General features: G+C 41.8%; 1 non-coding gene and 2 pseudogenes across 1 annotated transcript; all 3 read left to right on the top strand.

The window, feature by feature from the left end:
* The first annotated feature begins 1,045 nt into the window (after positions 1 to 1,045).
* Positions 1,046 to 1,161, top strand: LOC127187283 (uncharacterized; annotated as a pseudogene).
* Positions 1,162 to 10,551: 9,390 nt separating this feature from the next.
* Positions 10,552 to 10,683, top strand: LOC127187280 (small nucleolar RNA SNORA17). The gene has a single exon (XR_007830440.1). It is a non-coding gene; the product is annotated as a small nucleolar RNA SNORA17 (small nucleolar RNA).
* Positions 10,684 to 22,034: 11,351 nt separating this feature from the next.
* On the top strand, positions 22,035 to 22,462 carry LOC127185663 (60S ribosomal protein L26-like; annotated as a pseudogene).
* The last annotated feature ends 1,663 nt before the right edge of the window (positions 22,463 to 24,125 follow it).

The raw sequence follows: 24,125 nt of genomic DNA, 5'->3' as shown, positions 1-24,125 counted from the left end.
GTGACACTTGGGTGTCATTTTTTAATTCCAAGAGGCAGCTCCTATAAAAAATACCTTCTGATTTTATTGCCTTTGCATATAAATAGGTAAATAAATAAAAATAAATATGAAGCAATGTGATTTATTGGGAGAACCATAAGCTGACTTGGTTCCAAATTCTAGCTCTACTATTTAGTGAGGAAGTGGGGTAAAAGGCTATAAATTTGGGACTTTGTCCTGTAACCCATAGAGTTGTAAGAATCATTGACAAATCAATGGACTACACCACATTCTTACCTGGGTTGATCCTATGTATTCAATGAACATATGCCCTTTCTTGCATTGTGAAGCATCCCATACCCTCCTGTGTCATGTTTTAATGTCTCAAGATAAATTTTTTAATTTTTCAAAAGTACATATATATATATATGTATATGTGGTGTGTGTGTGTGTGTGTGTGTGTGTGTGTGTGTGTGTGTGTGTGTGTGGCCTACATAGATATCTGGATGCCTCCTGTATGCTTGGTATGCAAGAGGACAGAAAAGGTTAATGCATCCCTAGAACTGGAGTTACAGATGGTTGTGAGCTGCCTTGTCAGTGCAAGGAATTGAGCTCTGCCCTCTACAAGAACCATGCTTTTAACATCTGAGCCATCTGTTCAGTCCTAGAAAAGTATTAACATGAAAATAAGTTTCATAGGATGCTATAAACTTCCATGAGAATGTTGCTTTTATTTATTGTTGCCTATTCCACTTTATGTTCTAAACCAAGAAAGTGGGTGCTGACATCTATCCACTGGCTACAGCTAGTGATTGTAATTTTCATTCCAGATACAAAACTGATGTGAAATGCTTTAGATATCATGCATGCCTTTGCCCTTTTCATCCTCTGTAGGTTGTATACTCCTTCCAATCAGTTCTATTGAAGGTGATTAGGTTACAAAGGCTTTTCCTCATGAATAATCAGGAGACTGAGTTGGTTGCCATGAGAGTGACTTTGTAATGCAAAGAAATTTTATGTCCTTATGTTCTCTTGATAGTTTTCTGTGTTAAAATGCCATAAGACCCCTAGCCCTAGAAGCATGTAGGTGTGGCTGCTGTGTCACATGTATGTCAGTAGGTGACAGAGAGGAGAGAGACTATATCTATGCTCAGTTTTCTAAACAATTTGTAGCCTAACATTCCCTGAAAAAACTGAGCCCAAGATGGTCACCAGACCAGCACCAAGTGACCTGGATAGGGAACTATCCTGAGATGATCACCAGTGAGGCAATGTGCAGGCATGGGGGGTGGGGGAGGTCATACCCAAGATAAACCCTCGCAGGGACCATAATGCATAAGCAGGGCATAGAACTCCTAAGACCATTCTTGAGATGACCCCAGACTCTCAGAGATTCTGGAATCCAGTAAGAGGAGCAAGTAAGTGGTAGATAAATGGAAAAGAAGGGAAAAACAAAAGGATTTGGGCAAATGAAGAAAGGCAGAACTGGAGGCACAGGGGTAGTAAGAAACAATCCGTTGTGGGTAGCTGGTGATGCCATCTGAGACTATGGTGGGATCCTGACCTGTGATTCCACCAGGGACCTTGTGTGTGTCTGTGGCCCTGCAGCACTAGGGGGTCTGTTACCATCATTGGCCAGGTAGGCATCCCTGGTCTGTGCTGCTGCCCCAGGACATGTTGATGTCTAAGGTCTGTGCAGAACTGGTCCCCACCTCTCTCTGCCCGTCCCCTCTGTCCTGGACATCATGGGAGATATGGCCTGGAGGCATAAAAATAGGAGAGATGACCCCACTCCTAGCCAGCTGCAGGAGTTGTGGGTGAACCAGCCCCTAAGGATATGAGCATAGAAGACTGAGACCTACCACTCCTCTCCTGTGTGGTTATGTAGAAAAGGGAGAGATACCCTCATTCCTCCTTACCCATCACCACCTGCAAATCAGAAGAACTAGCCCCATGGTGTCATGAGAACAGAACAGCTGACCCTGTCCCTCACTAGCTGCAGCACTGGGAAGAATGGGCCCTGTACCTCCTGGGCAGCACAGGAGAGCTGAACATGATGATGGGCATGCAAGCAAGAAGGCCCCAAGAATGTGAGCAGAGGAGACTGGTCCTAAACTGTGGTGAAATGGATAAGGGAGAGATGACCCCTCCCTTGCCCTTTGCCACCTAAATCAGGTAGAAGAACTGTCCCTGGGGTCATGAGAGTAGGAGAACTGGCCCTGCCCTTCCCCAAATGCAACACTCACGGGAGCAGGCCTTGTACCTCCCCTGGGAAGCAGGGTAGAGCTGGCCCTGGTAGATAAGGTTTGCTGATGACATAGTCCCAAAGGCATGAGAACAGGAGAGGCAGTAGGTATACCAGCTCAGATACCTCATAGGCCCAGATCCAAGGCTTTGAATTGGCCCACCCTAACATCTACCCCATCAATGAATTGTTGGAGTACATGAAGGAGCCAGCCCTACAGATCCAAAACTACAGTATCTCCATGACACGGTGTAACCACAGGATATCTGAAAGGAATCCCAATGTGGTTCCGGTATCAATACACTGGCAAAAGCCAGAAGCCTCATACCAGACTAATGAGTCATTGCAATGAACATTTGCAAGCACAGTAGTGTAGACAAAAGGGTGTACTGTGGGACATACTGTAGCTTCCACAACAAGAAATTTTTTTCTCTGTTGAGATGAGGGTGCAGGTATGGAGGGTGGGTACAAGAGAAGGGGATGTAAGGGTTGTTTTTGTTTTGTTTTTTAATGCCATAGGACTCTTCTCAGATGCTCTGTTCTCCTTACAGTACCCAGTCTTTGAGGTTTCTGGTATAGCAACCTAAAAATAATAGGTCTGGGTCAGGCATGCTGGTGCATACCTTTAGTTTAAGCACTCAGAAGACAGAGGCAGGAAGAGCTCTATGATTTCCAGACCAGACTAGTCTACATAGCAGGTTTCATGCCAGCCAGGGCTACATTCGTAAGACCCTGTCTGAAAAAAAAAGTAAATGAAGAAGGAGGAATGGTGATGGTGAGGTTAAGAGAAGGGATGGGAAGGAAGAAAATCAGAAATGAGAGACTTGCACACATGATGTGGAAGGTAGGGCATGCATTTGCTTCTTTAAGACTTTAATGACCTGTCTTGACCATAACCTAGAGCAATGACAACTGCTTCATTAGCAGAATTTTCCCTCTTAGTCCTTTGCCTCGAATTTGGAAAGTTCAGAGAGAAATGTAAACCCAAGTCTGATAAGTTCAAGTGCATGAGACTTTAGGGAGCCAGACTATAAGAGAAAAGCACATTGCAAGTGCACAGGTTGGAGATAAACCAGATTCTTCAATGTGGAGTGTGCCAAAATCTACTCAGATGTCATCCTGTCACTGAGGTACTACTAACCAGCTTGGTCTTAGCAGAGTTCTCCCTGCTGAACAAGGCAATGGTAATGTTCAGGGCTTCCCCACCAAGTACCACAGTCAGAACACGGGCAAGGAAAGTCAATCAGCCTGGTTCTGGAACAACCCGAGCAGACCTATTTGTCTCTCCTGCTTATTCAGCCTGTGGTCACTCTGCTGCTTCCACCTCCTTTGTCTCTACTAAATATAACTATGGCTCCTTTTACTAATATAAGTAATCTTTTAGTTTACCATGAAATGTGCATTAAAGCCAGCCTCACCCTCCAGAAGCCTGCTATAGTGAAGCTGGTTACCAGGTGGCTTCTGCATGCTGCATGATCACTCCCAGTGGGAGAGGAAATGATGTACATGCATCTAGCCCTTTAAACATAGGGGAATGTGCAAGTATGGGCTTGGTAATGCTCTAACTTCGGAGGGAAAAGAATGGCAAGCAGATGTCCAATGTCAAACAAAGTAGATATTGGGGCATTTTAGCTTCTACCCAGATCTTCCCCGCCAAGACACTCAAACAACCGAGTGTACAGTAATTTGATTAACTCCCATTCTCAAAGAGGAAGTTGGATCTTCTTGAACTTGGGAGGATTAATTAGGTTTGGGATGATCCTAAAGGAAGGTGAGTGACTTAGCAACTAGGGTATGCACCCTAGAGTTATGTCATGCCCCTCAAATCCAGTTGTGATTGGTTGGTTTGTTCTTAGACTACCCTTTCTTTCCCTTGATAGTCCTAATTACAGTAAATTGTTGGTATCCTTGAATGAATGACTGTCTCCTCTAGTTCAGAGAAAATGCTACTTCTGGCAATAGGAGCACATTAGCTGTACGATACAGCTATCTTATTTATACATGATTTTGATTTCTGTTACCTACAGCCAAACTAAATCTCCAAATAGTAAGAGGAAAATTCCAGAACAAAGCAATTCAATAGTTATAAATTTCATGGCACTCCAAGCAGGTGAAATCCTACATCATCCTGCTTCATCACACCAGGAAATATTAATCATCTCTTCATGTGAGGTATCCACACTGAGAACATGATTCACCTATTCATTACTCAGCAGCCATTTCCTTATCAGATCAGCTGTCTGGGTACCAGAGTGACTCTGTCCAAACCATCTTCATTTTATTTAACAATGTCCCAGAAGTACAAGAGTAATGATATTGGCAATCTTATTATAATTTTGTTATACTTATTCTATTATTAATTATTGCTGTTAACCTCTAATTGTGCCCACTTTATAAATTAAATTTTATCCTATAATTAGGGAAAACATAGTATATTAAGAGGTCATTATTATAGGTGGTTTCAAGTACACATTAAAAATCTTACAGCAAATTTCCTGTGGACCAAAGAGGACTGCTATAAATACTTCTTATTAACACATTTAATTAGTGAGTTGGTTGAGTATTGCTGTGGCCCAACCTACTCAGCATACTGGTTTATTCCCTCAAGTAAGCCATACATGGATAAAAGGGAATTGTTAATCAAATTGTTTGTATTTTATAGGTGAAGAAACAAAGTATCAGAGATATAAATGCACCTCACCTAGAGGTCAGACCTAGGAGATGGTCATGCCATGACTAGATCCCAGGCCTGCGCTGTGCTTGGAAATAAACTCTTGAACAATTGTTCACATTGTTTTCACAGGAGGAGGAATAAATTCTAGCAGTAAGTCTAGTGTGCATGATCCAGCTAGAGTCCTATTTGCCCTCAATGAATGAGCAACATTGTTCCAAGGCCCCCCAAAGCCTCTTTTTGCTGTTTGTGAGATGGAGAAAGGTAGACTAACTAGTATTCAAACTTCCAGAGCCTGCTAGAATCCTCTTCAGGAGACAGCAAAGTACTTGCCAAGCTATATCTTCTATATGGCTCCTGAAACTAGTCTCCTGGTGATCAATATTCAGGATACATGCAAGTAATGGCCAAAAAAAAAAAAAATAGTAATGCTTCTTAAAGGGAGGGAGTCTCTCCTTCAGATTTTTGTGGCAGTGGGAACATTCTTCCTGTACAACCTTTACTTTAAGACCATGCCCTTGACTTATCCCCTGCCATGTCTCAAGAAGTAAAACACTATCACCTAGAGACACATGTTCTTCTTTTGAAATGCACAGGAGTAGTGCCTGTTGATTAAATGTCAGGAGGATTCAAATTTCCCTCATCATCTTTCAAAGTGCTCTACTGTTGCAGGATATTTGATCTCATTGTGAATCCTGAGATTGTGAGCCATAAAAACCTGTATCTAAATGTGATATAGCTCCCAGTCTTTGATGCTGGAGCTTTCTGTTTACTGCAAACAAGTAATTGTATTGTGGCTCAGCCCTAGCACACAGCTTTAATCCAAGAGCCTTCTGTAAACAGGATTAAATAAAGTTAACCCTAGGTCAAGAGGCAAAGCAAGCCACTAGCTGATAGGGAGTAAATAGATAGGTGGGACACTGAGGAGGAAGGAACTTAAGGTATCGTGGAAAAGAAGGGGCTTTTCCCTTCTGGGCAGGAGCTGAGTAGGAAGGTCAGCTGGGTGCTTTCTCTGCCTCTCTGAACTAGTAGGCTTTCACCTTGGCATCTGGCTCCTGAGTCTTCATTGGTAAAATGAAACATCTGGGATTTGTTCTAAAAAAAAAAAAAAAAAAAAGCAGTCTACATTTTCAGTTCTAAACTGGCTTCCCTTCATGGTCTCTATCTTTTAGGATCCTGTCAGTGATCACAGGTAGCAATGCTAGAAACATTTTCTAGAAGTTACCACTGGTCCTTCTCTTCACTTTATTCTCTATACCCAAATGGTATTAAGCCTCCCCTTTTCCTTGAACAGTATTCCCTGAAGAAATTAATCTTTTGTACAGTCAGTCTCAACCTCCTGGTAAAGATCTAAATCATACTCCTAGCCTGCTGCCAGCATCCCCGATTCCACCATTTCCACCTCAATCCACGCTATCCACCCTTGGCCCTGCCCACATTGCCTGGTATAATTTGGAGTCAGAGATGAACCCCTGATACAGATTAAAGACAGTGAGAGACCGACTCAGAAACTTAAGTTCCTTGTGTGTTGGTGAGGACTTTCTTAAATGTGCTGGGAACAGAACAGAACAAGTCTGGAGAGCATTGTGACATCATGCTTTCTGAAAACGTAATTGCTAGACTTTGTGTTTTATTCTTTATTCTGGCATTTAGAGCTTCATTTTACTCACCTCTGGTGTAAACCAAATTCTCCAGCCTACATACACTTCGTAGCTCTAACTGAGCTGCTTCAGGAATTGTTCAGCCACACCCAGATGCTTCCTGCCTCTTTCACACAGTCCACCGCTACCTGTAAACACTTCCATCCCTAATTTCCACCTACAAATCCAACAGTCTCCAAAATCTAACCCTTGCTCAGCTTTGCTCTGGGGCGTTTCAGACTTTTTCAGGTCATCCCCAGCTCCCTAGTGCATGGATGATTCTTAGAGCTAATTTAGCTTAAGCTTAGATCTCCTCTGTGGGTTTTTAACCACATGCCAACCCATTTACTAATTACTTCAAGAAGCTAATAAAATGGCAGCACATTAAGTAGAGGAAGTCGGCCTCATTCTCCTTTATATCTTCCCAGCCTTGCACAGTTCTGAGCCTGTGGTGGCAGACTCGCCAAGATGCAGTGATTGGTTGGTGGTGACAAGACCAGGCAAGTTGCTTTGTTAGAAGCGAAGTACACAGACCCACATCCATCACATCCCTGTAACAAGCAAGTACAGAATCCTGTTGGCTCTGAATCAAAACCTCCACATTTCTCTTCACAGTTTCAGTCTTTTCCCCAGTGGCCTCCCACAGTGGCCTGACCGGTGAGTACCCCAAATGCAGCACCCACAACAACCACTCATCTGTCTATGTAGCAGGAACTATTTAAGATTAAAGTGGATCTTGGAACACTCTTCAGCCTTTCCAAACACTAACACACATTCTCTCTTTAAAAAAAAAAAAAAATGCCGAAAGAAGAATCCCCTCTTTTAAAGAGAGTATTTGAGGCCAGCTTTACTTAATTATTTTTAAAGAGCAAAAAAACAGCATGTGTAGTATGAATTTTCCAGTGACATAAAAAGGGGAAAAAAAGACTATAAATATAGATAAAGGGGTGTGAAGTTTATTGTCAGTAATTCCATCCATTTGAGTGTTTACCACATTCCTGAACTCTATGCCAGATTAAGTATGGATTCTTCTTCTATCTAAAAGGGATCTATTATAGTCATCTACTCCGTTTGGAGGAACAAATTTCCTTTATTTCCTGAAAGAAAAAAAAAACTGTCTTTTCCTTTCTTTATTCATTGTCCTTTAATATAACTGAAACTCCAGGAGTCATTGTACTAAAGCCTAGCACAGCTTCTGCAAACATCCCTTAGGCAGAAAATGTGCCCAAATGTCACAGCTGGCCTTGATGCTCCCTGTATGCACAGGGCAATCTGAAAGCCTGCATGTGTGGTGGAGGATGCCTGTGTCAGAGAGACCTCTGCTGGAACTAGCCTCCCACCACAACTGCATGTCACAGTCATCTTGTCATCCTCTTCCCAGAGATCCACGGGACAGGCACGCAGAGGCATACTGCAGCCTGTGGCTTCCAGCTTAGTTATGCCTATAGGTCTAGCTGGCCCCATGTCCTGCCAGCTCTAAATAAAAGCAAAAGTAATGATAACTCATTGGGCATCTCCTGTATGCCAGATTCTCTGCTTGCTGCTTCTCATGTACCACTGTAAGACCCCGTTATCATCCCAGAAAGAGCTGCCAGGATACTTGCCCAAACAGAAATGGACACATGAACTTGAATGCTGCTAACTTTCTGTGTCAGTAGAACTGAATGCTCTGGATATAAGCAGAGTCTCTGTCATTTCCCTGCCAGGGTTTATAATGGACACCATTAATCTATGACATTATCCATTATTTGATGTTTCTATCTATACACATGAAATCACTGTTGTATGGTTAAGAAGGAAGAAGATATGGGGTGGGGGTTTTTTTGGCAGCATTTTCTATGATCCAGGCACATTTCATCTACTCCTGTAGGGTCCCTTATGAAATGCAGACGTTGATACCCTCAGTTAGTAAGTAAATGTTAAAGGATGCAAATTATTTTGACCAAGCTAGTTAGGAATTGACCTGAAATCCAAACTTAGTGCTCCCTCTTTGTCCAGTCCTGCTGAGACTTGCCCTTTGTACCACCTAGTGCTCCCATCTTTGTGAAGATGTCCCTCGGTATACACAGAAAGTAATTCCCATAGCCTTTGCAACTTAATAGCAGGGTCCCAAAGCCACCAAGAGTCAAAAAGGGAAATAAGCCTGAAACTCCATCTAGAGCAAAACTCCAGATGAGCCGAGCATAGTTCCTTAGACTGAAGTGCACTCCTGGAATCTGCTATCATGTGAAACATGCAAACAGTCATGGGGTGGAGAACTGACTTAAGGCCATGCTGTGACCATCTAGTTTACAAGACATGACAAATGAGCGGAAACCACCATGACATGGATTGGTGCAGTCCCTGCCTCCAAAGTCAGCACCTGAAGCAGGTAAACTCCCCACCTACTCTCTGATGATAAGCGGGGTGATTGGGACAGGAAGAGCCCCATGGGATAGAAAGAGCAATCATAATAAGCCTGGATGAGGGGCAACAGTGAAATCCAGGATCACAAACACAGCTGTGTAGAAGAGAAATCCAAGGAAAATGGAGGCCTGAGAGAAGCACAGGTATGATAAAAAGCCCAAAGAAGCCTTCTGAAGAGATACACTGGCTACAATTCCCTGAGTCTACCAAGCTAACTCACAATGTACTTTGTTCTACTTGACTCATAATGTTCGTATTTCTAGAACACAAGAGGACCTCACTAGAATCTCAGAGAATAGCAATAGAACCAGGATCACTCCAGTAATCAGTCCACACACACACACACACACACACACACACACACACACACACACACACAAATACACACACAAATCCAGTAGTAGTTCGATTCACACGGCAGGGCATCTCAGCTGATCTTCAGTATACAGCAGAATTCCAATGAAGTATGCTTTAATGTGAGGGACAGAATGGACTTGCCAGAGAGAGTGAAAACACACAGACAAAAAAACAAGCACTTTTTTCCTCCATGTCCTTTATAGAGGCTGCCACCAGAAGGTATGGCTCAGATTTAATGTATATGTATGCACCTCGAAACATACAGATTTAAGGCACGTTTTCCACTTCCAGTGAATTAATTAAGAAAACTCCCCCACAGTCTCCCCAGCTGCTTGGTTTCAGTTAATTCCAGGTTCAGTCAAGTTGACAAACAGGAATAGCCATCACTGTCTCAGTGCTCATTACCTGCCATGATTTCAATCTAATATATCTCCCACAGACTTGGGCGTCACATGCTCAATACTCAGCTTGTGACATCAAATCCTTATTTTTTTTATTTGAGAGGAAGCAAGACCATATTTGCAGCTATAATATAAATAAAATTAGGTTATCTGTCATATTACAATATTTAAGTGTTTATTTTATGTCCCCCTCAGAAACACTTTCTTAAAAAGTCAGCTGCAGACATGAAGAGGAGAAATTATGGTACCCAGCCAAGTTCCACATTTCAGCAACACTTCGCTTGGTCTTTTAAAGGTTTTAAGAAATGTCATAATGGCATGACTGTGAAACATCTCTAGGCATTTTCATTGAAGCTCATGATGTGGCACTGGTGATGTAATCAAGGCACAAATGGGGTTTTTTTCCCCAGAAGAGAACATCAAATGATGATGGCAATGACCTCACACCTACACCGGAGGAAAAAGGTTCACACATCATACTGATGCTTGGCAATGCTAAATGTACTGCTTGCCCATCAGAACTTGTATGCTGCGTTGGACAGTTTTATGTCAACTTGGCACAGTCTACAGCAATGGTTCTCAATCTCTGTGTTGTGACCCTTTTGAGGGACTCTTTCACAAAGGTCAACTAAGACCATCAGAAAACACAGATACTTACATTATAGTTCTAATTAGAGAAATTAAAGTTATGAAGTAGCAATGAAAATATTGTTATGGTTGGAAGTCACCAAAATGTGAAGAACTGTATTAAAGGGTCCCAGCATTAGGAAAGTTGAGAACCATTTTATCTAGAGTCGTCTGAAATGAGGGTACCAAAGTTGAGAAAATGCCTCCACAATATCCAGCTGTAAACCTGCTCCTAGAGGCATTTCATGTGTGGCCGCTGTGTCACATGTGCACCATTAGGTGGGACAGAGAAGAAACGCGATGTCTACACTCAGTGTTCTGACCAAGGAACATCTGAATGATTAGTAGTCTAAAATTCCATGAAAAAGGAAAGCCTGAAAAGACCTCCAGTTAGGTGCCAGGGGGCCTAGACAGGAAGCCTGCCTGAGACTATCACCAGTCCAGTGCAAGTCAGGCCAAGTGCAAGCCAGAGACTAGAAAAAGCCCACCTAAGACCAGAAGCCCTGGGGAGAAGTGAGCCCAAGACATACAACCCTTGCCAAGGGCCACTCCAGCAAGCCTGGTAACCAGCAGACAGGTGCCCGGGGCCCAGCCAGGGAACTAGACTAAGATGACCACCAGCCAGACACCTCTCAGGCTCTGGTCCAGGGCTTTGAATTGGCCCACCCCAACATCTACCCCATTGATGAACTATTGGAGTGCATGAAGGGGCTGGTCCTCCATATCCGAAACTACAGAATCTCCATGACGCAGGGCAACAACAGGATATCTGAGAGGAGTCCCAGTGAGGATCCAGTATTGGTGGAGTAGCAGAAGCCAGAGGCCTCATACCAGACCAAAAAAAAAGTCATTGGAATAAACATTTGTAAGCAAAGAAGTACAGGCAAAAGGGTATGCTGTGAGACACACTGTAACATACTATAGTTTCTACAATGAGTTCTCTCTCTCTCTCTCTCTCTCTCTCTCTCTCTCTCTCTCTCTCTCTCTCTCTCTCTCTCTCTCTCTCTCTCTCTCTCCCCACCCACCCCCCCTCTGGAGGGGAAGGTACAAGGGAAGAGGGAGATGAGTGGGATTGAAGTGTGTGATGTGAAATTCACAAAGAACTAATAAAATGTTAGAAAAATCCAGCTGGAGGACATTTGTTCATTAGTGATTGATGGGAGAGGGCCTAGCTCATTGTGGATGGTGACATCCCTGGGCTAGTGGCCCAGGGTTCTATAAGAAAGCAATCTGAGCACGCCAAGGGGAGCAAGCCAGTGAACAACATTCCTTCATGGCATCTGTATCAGCTCTTGGCTCCAGGTTCCTGCCTTGTTTGCATTCCTGTCCTGACATCCTTTGAACTTTGACGTGGAAGTATAAGCTGAATAAACCCTCTCTCAACAAGTTGCCTTAGTTATAATATTTCATCATAGCAATAGTAACCCTGAAACAGAAGTTGGTACCAAAATAATGGGGGTCTTGGTATGACAAGACCTGATATGTCTTGGAGAGGATTGTGAAAGGACTTTAGAACTTCAGCATAAAAAAAGCCATTGTGTGTTGAGAGCTCACTAAGATGTGCTATAGGAAGGTGGATTGCCAAAATGTTAAGAGTAGGGCAGATGCTCTGGCTTGTGAAGTCAGAGGGAAGTAAAGACTACTGGGACATTTGTGTGAAGAATCTGTGGTGTTATGTCATCTAGGGCTTCAGAGTCCATCCTGATTAACAAGAAAAAGACCAGCACCCTTAAAATGAGTTACTGGGTTACTGGGACAATGGATGAAGTTAGCTGGAACTGAAAAATAAATGGCGATTAAGAGACCAGCATCACTGAGGGGAAATCTGAGAGTTGTTTCCTGAGAGTTAGCACACAGACGATGTGTTGTGGAGCTGCCTAAGACTTACCTTGCTATGATAGCCAAAGTTGGTAGTGTAAGAGTCACCCAGATGGTACTAGTTTTGAAAGGGTGAAGGGTTCATGGGGATAAGCTGAGGCTTGGCACTCCCAGAGGCCAGGGCATTCCACTGGTGAAGGAACAGCCTCAGTGGCAATTGAAGGCCCAAGATTAAAAGGGGTCATGCAGAGAAGTTGAGGTTCGGCAACATGAAGAGAGGCCAAGAGAGACTATTGGCAGAAGTGCAGCCTAGTTACAGCAGAAGACCTCAGTATTTGGGAAATGCCAGTACCATGGGATGGCCACCAAGAACAGCAACAGTGGTGGAGTGGAGCCAACCAGAGCCTAGAAAACAAGCTGTGTGTGCTTCAGAGAAGTGACCCAAGCCCTTTAGAGGACCCCAGAAGATCAAGAGTGGATCCCAGATGTTAGACATTGAATCATTCATACAGTTGGAGTTTGGTTTTTCTTTGATTTGATTGTGACTGTGCCCTGGTTATTCCCTCTCAAAGTAAGAAAGTATATAATTTATTTTTGACTTTACAGGAGCCCACAGTCGAGAGACTGAATATTTAAAGAGATTCTAGTTTTTAAAAGAGACTTTGTATTTTTAAATAGACTGAATTTTAATGTGTTTGAATTTGTAAAGACTGTGGGACTTTTAAAGTTACTTATAGAATCTGACCAGGGAAACATGTAGACTAACTCCAGATTGTCACCTCTCCCTCAGTCCCTCCAAATCTAATGCCCCAGTCCCATCCCTACATCTGCAGCAAACCTGCTAAGGACTCCCTTCCCCTAAGTACCCATCTCCAGTGGCTCACACAGATCTTCCCCTCTAATCCCCAACAACAACAACTCTTTGCTTTGTCCCAGCCCCCAACTCCAGCAGCCACTCCCTGGGAACCCACAGGCTACACTGAACAGGGGAACAACAGACTAACTGCAGATCTTCACCTCTCCCTCTGTCCCTCCAAGTCCAATCCTCGAGTCTCATCCCCAGCTCTGTAGCCATCCACACTCTCTTCCCCAATTCCCAGAGTCTAAGTCGACCCTCATAAATCACCTAAAGAAGTTAACTAAATCAAAGAAAACTAAATCAAAGAATAAACAAAATCAAAGGGGGGACATGCATGCATGCTTGAAAGAGTGTGAGCGCACACACGCACACACACACACACAAAATAACAACAACAACAAAATAACAAGAACTGACAATTGCTGGTGTGGCTTGAATGAGAGTGGCCCCATAGGCTCATAGAATAGCTGGCTTTGTTGGAGAAGTGTTTCCCTAGAGATGGGCAGATAGCTTTGAGGATTCAAGAAGCCCATTCCAAGACCAAAGTCTCTCTCTTCCAGCTGCCTGGAGATTAAAATGTAGAACTCTCAGCTATCTCTGCAACACCATGTCTGTCTGCCTGCCACCTTGCTTCCTGCCTTGACAATAGTGATTAATATGGGGATGATGGCAAAAATGACAATGGTGGTGAGAAGAGGAGGAGGAGGAGGACAGGCAAGAAAGAGGAAATAATCACGGGATGGCTTCCGTTTGTTATCATGGTTCACATCACTGCTATACTTTGAGTTAGCATAAGTCAAACAAATCATGATAACTTAAAGTAATCCAAATGTTATTTCTACACCTACCTATAGTTCACCTTTCCAAAGGTTTTATTTGAACATTTATAAATTACTAGCCAGTTATCATCAGTGCAGTTCCTTCTGTGATGTCACTTCGCCATCTTCAACCTTGTCAAGTAGTTTATAAATATTAATTTTATATGTGAAACAGCTGATCCCTATGGTCAAAGTCACCACAGATGGGTAAAGAAGCATCTTAAGTCCCATCTCAAACATCTTAAGTTGAGGCCTTCTATTCACACTCTTTGTTGTGAAATGGTAGGTAACTATTCCCACTAGTTCATAATCAACTAATATCTATTAACATGTTATTCTTTGTACTAAAATCTTAGGCTGCAGATGAAGAGGAACAAAGTATTTTGTTTTGAGGAATATAAACAAACACTTGCTATCCTAGTTAGGGTTACTTCTCCTATGATGAAACACCAACCAAGGACCCTGCATGGACTGGACCTAGGTCTTTTACATAAATATAGCTGATGGGCAGCTCAGGCTTCATGTAGGTCCATAGTAAGGGGAGAGGGGGCTGTCTCTGACATGGACTCTGTTGACTGTTTTTTGATCAATTCCCCCTGGTGAGACTGCCTTGCCAGGACACAAGGGAAGAGGATTAACTTAGACCCGATGCCATTTGATGCTGAGTTGGGTGGATAAGGGTTTTCCCCTTTTCCAAGAAATAGGGGAGAAAGGTGGGAGAAAGGCAGGTGAGAATGGGAGGAGAGAAAGGAGAGGGCTATGACTGGGATGTAAAATGAATAAATTAATTAATTAAAAAACAAAGAAAGTAAGTAAATGTTCCAAAGGTAAAGGTCAAATCAAGACCAACAAAAAGACATGCTTTCATTGTTTTCAGAGCTCATAGACATATTAAAAATGACTTAATGAGCACAAATTCTTGCCAGACACTATGCTCAGGGTTCTTATTAAAGCTAAGAATGAGAGGCCAGTTCCTCTCTCAAAGGTATGCCAAGTCTGTGGGTCCTGTTTATTTGGATCAACAGACACTGAAAATACCATATGTGTTCATCTCTGGGAATCCAAGGCATAACATGACATTAATTTGGGTGCTGGTGGCAGGTGGATTTCATGATGGAAGTCCAGTGAATTCCAGGAACATCTTTTCCAAAGTACATTTTCCACTAGAGATCACTGGGAAGTGTTGCTGGAAGTCGTCATTCTCTCCTTTCCTTGAGTCTGGGATGATTTATCATGGGCAGGGAACACAGAACACCAAATTAATAGTCTCTACATGACTACTGAAGAGGGGAAAACTCATTCAAGAATACCTAGAGTAGCTATGGAAGCAGAAATGGTGATACTGGGGACTGAATGGCCAAGGAAACCTCAAAGAACAGCTGACTCCATCTGGTGACATCTTGGGAGTAATCCTTCCCAACACTAGATGGGGTGGAGTGTTGCATGACATTCTTAAAGTCTGTTTCAACAGCTATAAATCATAGCAGTCTCATGGAGGCCTGCTCAAAGGGCACAGAGAGAAAACTATAGAGTGGATAGGATGTTTCTGCTGCCTCTGCTGTCATTTGAACAGCACCAGCAGCTGGGCTAATTACTTCTTGCAGGGAGGCACCAGCAAAATTATGAGACTTTTTTTTTTCAACAAGAGCCTTGCTGATGCTTTTCTCTGTTCAAGCCCAGACAAGATAAGCAATCATCTGTTAAAACAAAACAGAGAAAGTAAAATGATCTTCAATTATAGAACTTTTTTTCATTAACATACAAATGCCTGCAAGAGATGGGGGGGGGTGTGGATCTTGATAGGATTAGAAGTAGCAACTCAAAAAGAAAGCAGTCAAGGGAAGAATGGAAGACTCTCATTCAGCAGAAGCCAGGGCTGGTGCAACTATTCCATATTCAGTGAGAAAGGCAAAACCTGCCAGTCTGAGCCACTAGAATATCTTGTGGAGCTCTCTATGGAGGTTGGGCCAGTAGTTTCCATCCTCACAGAACTAACAGAAGATGGAAAACTGTTTTTTCATTTTGGTTTGGTTGTTTTCATTCATAGGTAAAGCTAACCTAAAGAAACGAGTGGTTTCGGTACCCCAATATCCACCCACAAGGAAGAAACTGGCTCAGCAAGTATGCATCCGTGGGCATAGGCTTTGGATGGAAGATAGCATTCATGAGAAGATGGGCAACCATAGGTGTTTTCTAGCAGGAGGATTCTGGATCCCAGGTAAACACAAGTTTCTATGATGTTCTCAGCCAGGGATCAGAGCTAAGGCACATCCAGCAGCAGAGAAGTGCCCTAACAAATGGGCTCGTACTCAGGCCAGCCATATAGCAAGTTCACCCAGTTCCAAGTATGGCAGCCCACGTGTTCTAAGATGTGGACAAATCAAGCACTGCTGTTTTTTAGGCATCCCCGTCAATGTGGAGCCCGCACACTCTGCACATGTCGGGGTGAGCATTGACGTCAGGTTGGAAAGAGTCTACCAGGCACCTCTCTCCTCCTGAGACAGAACATGGACTTCACCAGGCATTAGCTTCCATTAGCAGTTACACTCAAATCTCTGAACCATGAGTTTCTGCTGTTGAAGACTTACAAATACTAGCAGAAGTGATTGATGCCTTCATGTTTAACAAGAAAGGAGGATGGCACCTGTCACTACAAAGCATGAGTTTCAAGGACTGCAGACTCTGCTTCTCTTTCCTTCCTCTGGACTTTTTTTTCAGTTATAATCATGGTGATTATTATTTCCTCCCTTTGCTTATCCCCCTCAGCCCCACTTCCTTCTTCAAGGAACCTCCTCTACCTCCTTTCTTAGTTCTGCCTCACCGTTCAGCTCGGCATTCCCTTGGCTTCCTAGCTGTTCACGTCTTTATGCCCTTCCTGCATAGCTCTGTCCTCTGGATTTTGAAACTAGCAGAAAACTAGAGAGAAAAACCTGTAGTTAGCCAGTATGTTGTTTCACCTTGCCAGGCTCCTCAAACTTACCCTCAGTGCCCACCTTTTCTTCTCCTAGATGATCACATCTCATGAGGCCACAACTATAAACAGTCTGCTTGGAAGATGTTCAGGACATTGTTTGATGGACCATTGATAAAAGATATAAGGCTACTGGCAAGGGTCTGATTATGCCCAGATATGGGAGTATGAAAAACTCAATACAGCTTTCAAGAGAACTAACTGTTTCTGTTTGAAACCATGTTCCTGCCACTGCTCCCTGGGACTACTGGCCAGGAATGAGTCATTTTACCCTACTACTGAGTTGGGGCAAGGCGGGGGAGGGGGGGAAGAGTAGTCAATCAAGATAAAAAAAAAACACCATATTTCTTCCTACAAATATACAAAATGCAGGTGAGTTGGAAACTGGCCTTTTGAATGTCTCCCAGAATGCACCTGCATCCACAGCAAAGGAGGAAAAAGGAAGCCAGACTCTTCTCTTGCTCTCTCACTTCAGAAACTGCCTGGTTTCTTTAGATTGTTTTGTTTTTCTTTTTCATGTTAGAAATAAAATCATTAGCCACCCTCAAGCTCTTCCAGGACCATGTTAATTAATCTGATTTGGGACACTTGCCTTCTGTTAGGAGTGGTAAGCAGGGAGCCAGCTTCAAGCTCCTGAAATTGAAACCCATGCCATTTGCCTCTCGCGCAAAGCCTCCAGGCTCACTGGTGAAATTGGGGACCTGGCTTGGCCCTGTTCTTTTACCCAGGCAATTAATAATGTAGTGGAGAAAGCAGTGCTTATTTTCTAGGCTTCTGACAGAGCCAGCAACATTGTTAATCTTGTCCAACCTGTTGGGTTAAGGCACTTTTCCACAGGGTCTGTGGGGCAAGAGCTGAGGGGGGGAAGCTTGCCAACAACCTATTCTCTCCGAGTGGGAAATTCTGGCTGGTTATTTGCATTAAAAGATCAAATTCTCCTGGTATACATGTAGCACTTTATAATTCACACAATGCTTCTTAGACGTGCTCTCAGTTAACAGACATTTCTCAACATCTCTCACTGTCTTTCTCCTACCAAAATAAAAGCCATAGATATGAGGAGCAAATATGAAATGTGACACTATATAGGATTGGTCAAGTCAACTCTTAAATTCCAAGCTTCTCTTAGTTAGAATCATTTCATCTTTGCCCATCTTTTTCCTTGAAATTCTAAGACAGGAGTACCACTTGCCACAGAAAACACCACACACACACACACACACACACACACACACACACACACACACACACACACAGAGCACTTAGACATATCATGATGGCCACTTTAGGGGCCTTGAATTCTCTATTGTTTAGAGACTCTAGTTTTAAACCTTTGACCAGTTCTTCTTCATCATTGGTAGTAAACTTAGGTGATGTGTGGTGCTAGAATGCCACTCAACAGATAGCTCATCATCTAGCTAGCTGTCCATTTTCCTCCTTGATAACCACAGCACTGAAATGGACATGCATGTACATGTTAGTTCCCACCAGAGATTCCTGGGAAAGAAGTAAGGCTGCTGGTCCCTAAGATACATGTAGTTTCAACCTCCTTGGGAATTAGAAAATTGTGTTCTAAATTGCTTGTACTATTCTGCATTCCCACTAGCAGTGTAAAATTCTTCTACTATGAATGTTAATCAAACATGTCAACAGTCGATTTTTACTTCTATAGGTAGAAAATAACATTGCATTTTTAAAAAAATATTTATTTTCTTTGAGGTTAAGCATCCACTGTTTGAGGATGTTTTTACTTTTCATCATTCTTGTTGTTTTGATTTCTTTCTCTGTAAAGTGTTAGTTTGTATATTTTAAGCTATTTTTCTTCTACTGGTTTTTGTTTCCCAGGTTCAAAAACATACTCTGTATAAAAATCCTTACATGATTTCTCTTGATTTAAATATGTGTGTGTGTGTATATTGAATGGATATATATATATATATATATATATATATATATATATATATATATATATATATATATAGAGAGAGAGAGAGAGAGAGAGAGAGAGAGAGAGAGAGACATACATATTTTAAATTTAGAGGAAGTTGTATTTCATGTTTTAAAAGTATAGCCTTACTCAATATCTAGCCTATCTGTATGAAGCCCTGGCTGCCATGGAACATACTACTTAGACCAAGCTGACCTCAAACTTACAAAGATGCCCCTACCTCTGGCTCCCAAACACTGAGATTAAAGATGTGTCCCACCATGCCTATACCACAATATTCCTGTACATTGTGTTCTAAAGTCTTGTTTTCCTTTCATACTTCAGTTACTTCACTTGATTTTCTTTATAAACAATTATGAAAATTGTTTCACAGCTTAGCTTTTCCTTTTTCTACAGATCATACATGATTAGCCTGGTGTCCTAGAAAGATTAATTGATGAGTCACCTGCTTTCCGTTTAGTGTCATTTTTAGGTTTTTTAATTATGTATTTGGTAAAGACCTGTGTATGTGAGTAAAAGTGCCCATTGAGGCCATAAAAGGACATCAGATCTCCTTAAGTTGGAGTTAAAGATGGTTGTAAACTGCCTGACACAAAAAGTGTCGGAAATCAAACTTAGGACCTCTATAAAGACAGTGGGCATTCTTAACTACTGAGCCACCTCTCCAGTCCCATCTTGAGCAACCTCTCCATAGAGGATAGAGGTCTCCATAGAGACTATGATTTTATAAGTGTGTGTGTGTGTGTGTGTGTGTGTGTGTGTGTGTGTGTGTGTGTACAAAAGAACTTAAATGTACTTATTCTATAACAGAAATCCAATGTCTTCCCCAGACACATGGGTTAGTAAATGAAAATTCTAGTGCCAGGTATTAGTCACCTCTTTTTGAGTTGCTGGGCAGTGAAATCCCATGGACCACTTTGCCACCAAGACATTACAGGCTACTGTCATTGCTCTTTCTAATACTCCAGAACCTCATTGTAAAACCCCATCACTTAAGGCTGGAAAGATGACTCAGTGTTTAAGAGACCTTGTGCCTTTTACTTCTTTCAGGAGACCCATGTTCAATTCTCAACACCCTCATGGTGGCTCACAAATGTCTATAGCTCCAGCTCCAGAAAGTACAGCATCCTCATATGACCTTTGCAGGTCCCAGGCATGCCTGAGGTTTACATACATGCAGGCAAACCACTCATATGCATTTTAAAAATGAATCTAAAAAAAATAGAATGCCCTATTGCTGAAGAGACCCCATAGTTGAATCACAGGACATAAAGAAATTATTCTGGTAATAATCTAGAAGCTTCATTGCTAATGGCTAGTTTTTGTGGTTCTAGAAGGTTCTGTTTATGTTGGAAGCAGTAATCCACAGTCTTACTCAACTGTGAACCCTACCAGCTACAGTAACAACTGACCTGGCAAGATATTTCCACTAGTGCAATAGTGGCAAAAATATTATGGTAGAAACCAACTACTTTATTTAAAGTATACTTAAAGCACACTCTACAAGATGGAACTCATACTTGGTACTGCTAATTAGGATGGCTGGGTCATAGGCTATAGGGAAGAACTTAATAATATTATTCTGATAAATGGACATGGAAGGCATGGTGCACATGACTTTAATATCAGCACTCAGGAGGCAGAGACAGCTGTATCTCTGCGAATTCAAGGCCATACTGATCTATAAAGTGAGTTCTAGGACAGCCAGGTTATGAAGACAGACTTGCCTCAAAAAAAGGTAAATAAATAAACCACCCTAAGTTCTTATGTCTATACTCATGCATTATTAACTCATCTCTCAAACTTTATCAGTGAAGCTTCTTTTTTTACAGTAAAGGGCAATTCCAACAGGGACTCACAGTCAGCCAGTGTGCAGAGAATAAGACACTTCAGAGTGTTCAACTTTAAGTAGAACAGCTTTATCACACCCCTATCATCAAAGCTCAACGACTGTCACTGACAAGGGGAAAAGAAAGATTGTAAGAGCCAGAAAGGCAGTGTTGGCTGCCGTAGAAAACTTTACCTAACATGACACTCAGGTATTGTTCACATAAACTCCAAGCAGCTGTGATAGCCTAAGATCAAGCCAATCAAAATCCCAGAACTGATGGGCTAGTTGCCTAGAAAGTTCCATCGTTGTCTGAGGGACCATTGCTGGCTGCTGGAGAAATGATCAAAGAGGCTAGTATTGCTCCAGGAGATTGTTCTACACCCATCACACTAAATGAACTTTAGGGATTTCTATAATGAAGTTGGGAAGAAGTAGCATATGCCAGGAGAGGGGAAGGGGGAAGAAAATGGAGAGAAAAGAAAGGAGATTTTATTTAATCAAAATTCATTATATGCATGTGTGAACTTCTGAAACAGTGAAGAAAAGAATTTTAAAGTCAACACACTGAATTCTACAATACATTATTGAAATTTTGATTACAATATCACTGTTTATAATTCTGAAGTATCTTCATAGTATGGATTTTTCCTATCATTGGAATTTTCTGTTAAATCTTTTGATTATTTTTTATTACTTTAACTCTAACCCCAGTTTTGTCTCCATATTTGTATTTTTCTAAATATTCTAGTACCATCTGTTTATTTTATTTTGTATGGGCTTGCAATTTATTTGGAGTACTAGTGTTTAAAATCGTGGTGGAATAACTTACTTGTAATGGCTTTTACCTACTCTATGCAAACAAGAATACTTTTAAAGAAATATTAATTTTAGTTTTTTATTTTAAATCTTTGTGTTATATTTTTTTGTTATGCTGTTGGTTGAAAATAAATGATTAGTGTGAATTTTATGTGATTCAAATAGTTATTAGTGTATTTTTTTTTTCAAATTCCCAGTAAAATGGCAAGTAGGACTCCTAATCGATGTTATTCTTGATTGACTGCTGATTTCTAATACAGTCCAACTATTTCACCATTAAGCATGATGAAAACCGCAGGCATTTAGAAAATTGCATTTTTAGTTTTGCTTCAATTTCTATTTTAAAAGACTTTCAGGGGTTGGAAAAATGGCTCAGCAAGTAAAGAGACTTACCATGAAGTTTGCAAACCTGGGTGTGATCTCTGGTGGAAGGAGAGAAATGGCCAAATGCATAATTTGTCCTCCTTCACTTCCCCCCTGCCTTGCCCTCCCTCCTTTTCTCCCCTCCCTTCCTTCCTCCCCTCCCTCTTCTCTCCTCTACCCTCCCCTTTCCCCGCCCTCTCTCTTTTCACTCAACAAAAAATGTTTTAGGAGTCGCATGTAGACCTCTTTCCATTTGCAATCATCACTGGACCACAGCAACCAAAATGAATTCCTTCATGAATTCTGACCAAAGTAAGAACCGCAAACGGCTTGTCAATGCACCTTCTCACATTCGGAAGAAGATCATGTCTTCCCCTCTTTCCAAAGAGCTGAGACAGAAGGATAATTTTCAGTCCATGCCCATTCGAAAGGACTATGAAGTTCAGTTTGTCCGAGGACACTACAAAGGTCAGCAGACTGGTAAAGTGGTCCAGGTGTACAGGAAAAATATATCATCTACATTGAATGAGTGCAGTGAGAAAAAGCTAATGGCACAAGGGTCTATGTGGGCATCCACCCCAGCAAGGTGCTTATCACCAGGCTAAAGCTGGACAAAGACCAGAAGAAGATCCTGGAAAGGAAAGCCAAGTCCGGACAAGTAGGAAAGGAGAAGGGCAAATACAAAGAAGGAACAATCGAGAAGATGCAGTAGAGGCCTCTCGGTATCAACTCTCATTAAAGACTGTTTAAGTCTTTTTAAAATGTTTTAGGTTGATAACACATTTATTTAAAAATTTTTCAGTTACAGTTTTTCAATTGAAACAATCTCTACATTCTTGAGAGAAATGTACAAAGCGGAAATATGCTGGTGTGCCTGTATGTCTTAGCATTCTCGCCCTCTCCCTCTCCCCTTTCTCACCTAATATATTCAAACATTTCTAGGGTCAGGTTGTGTTCATTTGTTATTTTACCCTCTCCAATCACAATTAGCATCCATTGTTTTCTTTTTTATGCTGCTTTTACATGGCTTTACAATCAAGATTATAATAGCCAGACAAAATTAACTGGGTATCTCTCTTCTGATAATCTGAAAAATCTTTGCATACACAGTACCAATTCCTCAATGGTGTGGCAGGCTTCTATAGACAATATAAATCTATTACTCATCATCATTTATAGTAAGTGAATTTTTAATAACAGATTCACCTGTCTCAGATAATTTATTCCTTTATGCCTCTATTTGTCAGATTACAGTTTTCTCGAACTCTGGTTTTAGTTTTAGCCAATCTTTCAAATAAACCAGTAGGTAGATACTCATGATTTCCTTCATGTCCTGTTGGCTTAGAATCCCTGCGTCCAGTAATAAAATAAACCCTGGAGTAAGAACCAAGGGCAGAATCACAGACCCCAGGGTGTAAGATAATCTCCCCGCTGTCTTCCTGACTCTGTGTCAGAGGGTGCACTATGTCAATCCTCATTTCTTATATTTCCTTTACTGCTCTGTACAGTGTCTCATTTTCTTTCTTTTTTATGTTTTTTATTGAAAAATAAAGTCATTCATATTACATTTCAATTGCTATCCCATCCCGTGCATCCTCCCATTCCTCCCTCCCTCCCGCTTTCACCCCATTCCCCTTCCCTATGACTGTGACTGATGGGGACCTCCTCCCCTTGAATATGATGCTAGAGCATCAAGTTTCTTCTTGGTAGTCTGCTATCCTTTCTCCTCATCAAGGGGACTTGGCCAAATAAGGGGCACCAGAGTTCGTGTGAAAGTCAGTCCCCACAGCGTCTCATTTTCAACCCTGCCCTATGCAGCCGCATGCCTCACTTCCTTCTGTGAATTAAAGCTCACATCCCCATGCTGAGATCTGCTATCTCCTCCTACCCACTACGGCCAGGGAATCACCATTCTTACCTGTCTGGTTTCCAGAATTCTTTCAATTTCTAGAATGTACCAATTTTATTTTCTTTCTTGTAACGACAACATTGAATTTTAAGGAATGCTTAAGAATTCATAAAGTAATTCTGCTGAAACAACAGCAATCTTCAACCTATATGTGCCAGGTATTACAACACAGTAAGGACTATAATGGCTCTTACCAAAATATCAGCATCCTGGGATATGAAGAAGCAAGTACCAGAAGCTTTAAACCCAGGAATATGCATAAGGCTTCACCAAGCAAGGCATAGACTTGATGGGTGTGTAAAGTTGTTTATAAAGGACTGAAGAGGAGAAGAATACAGGCTTTGATGTAAGAGGCTTTCACAATGTGAATTTAAACCAAGTAATTTCAGCAAGCTAGGGGCGTAAAAGCTCAGAAAAAGGTCTGAAGAAAATAGGACACAAGGAAAGTAAATAAGAAATGACCACT

The sequence above is a fragment of the Acomys russatus genome, chromosome 3 (assembly GCF_903995435.1).
Source record: "Acomys russatus chromosome 3, mAcoRus1.1, whole genome shotgun sequence".
Classification (NCBI taxonomy): domain Eukaryota; kingdom Metazoa; phylum Chordata; class Mammalia; order Rodentia; family Muridae; genus Acomys; species Acomys russatus.
Note: the sequence above shows the minus strand (reverse complement) of the source record. Positions and strands in the feature narration are given on the sequence as shown.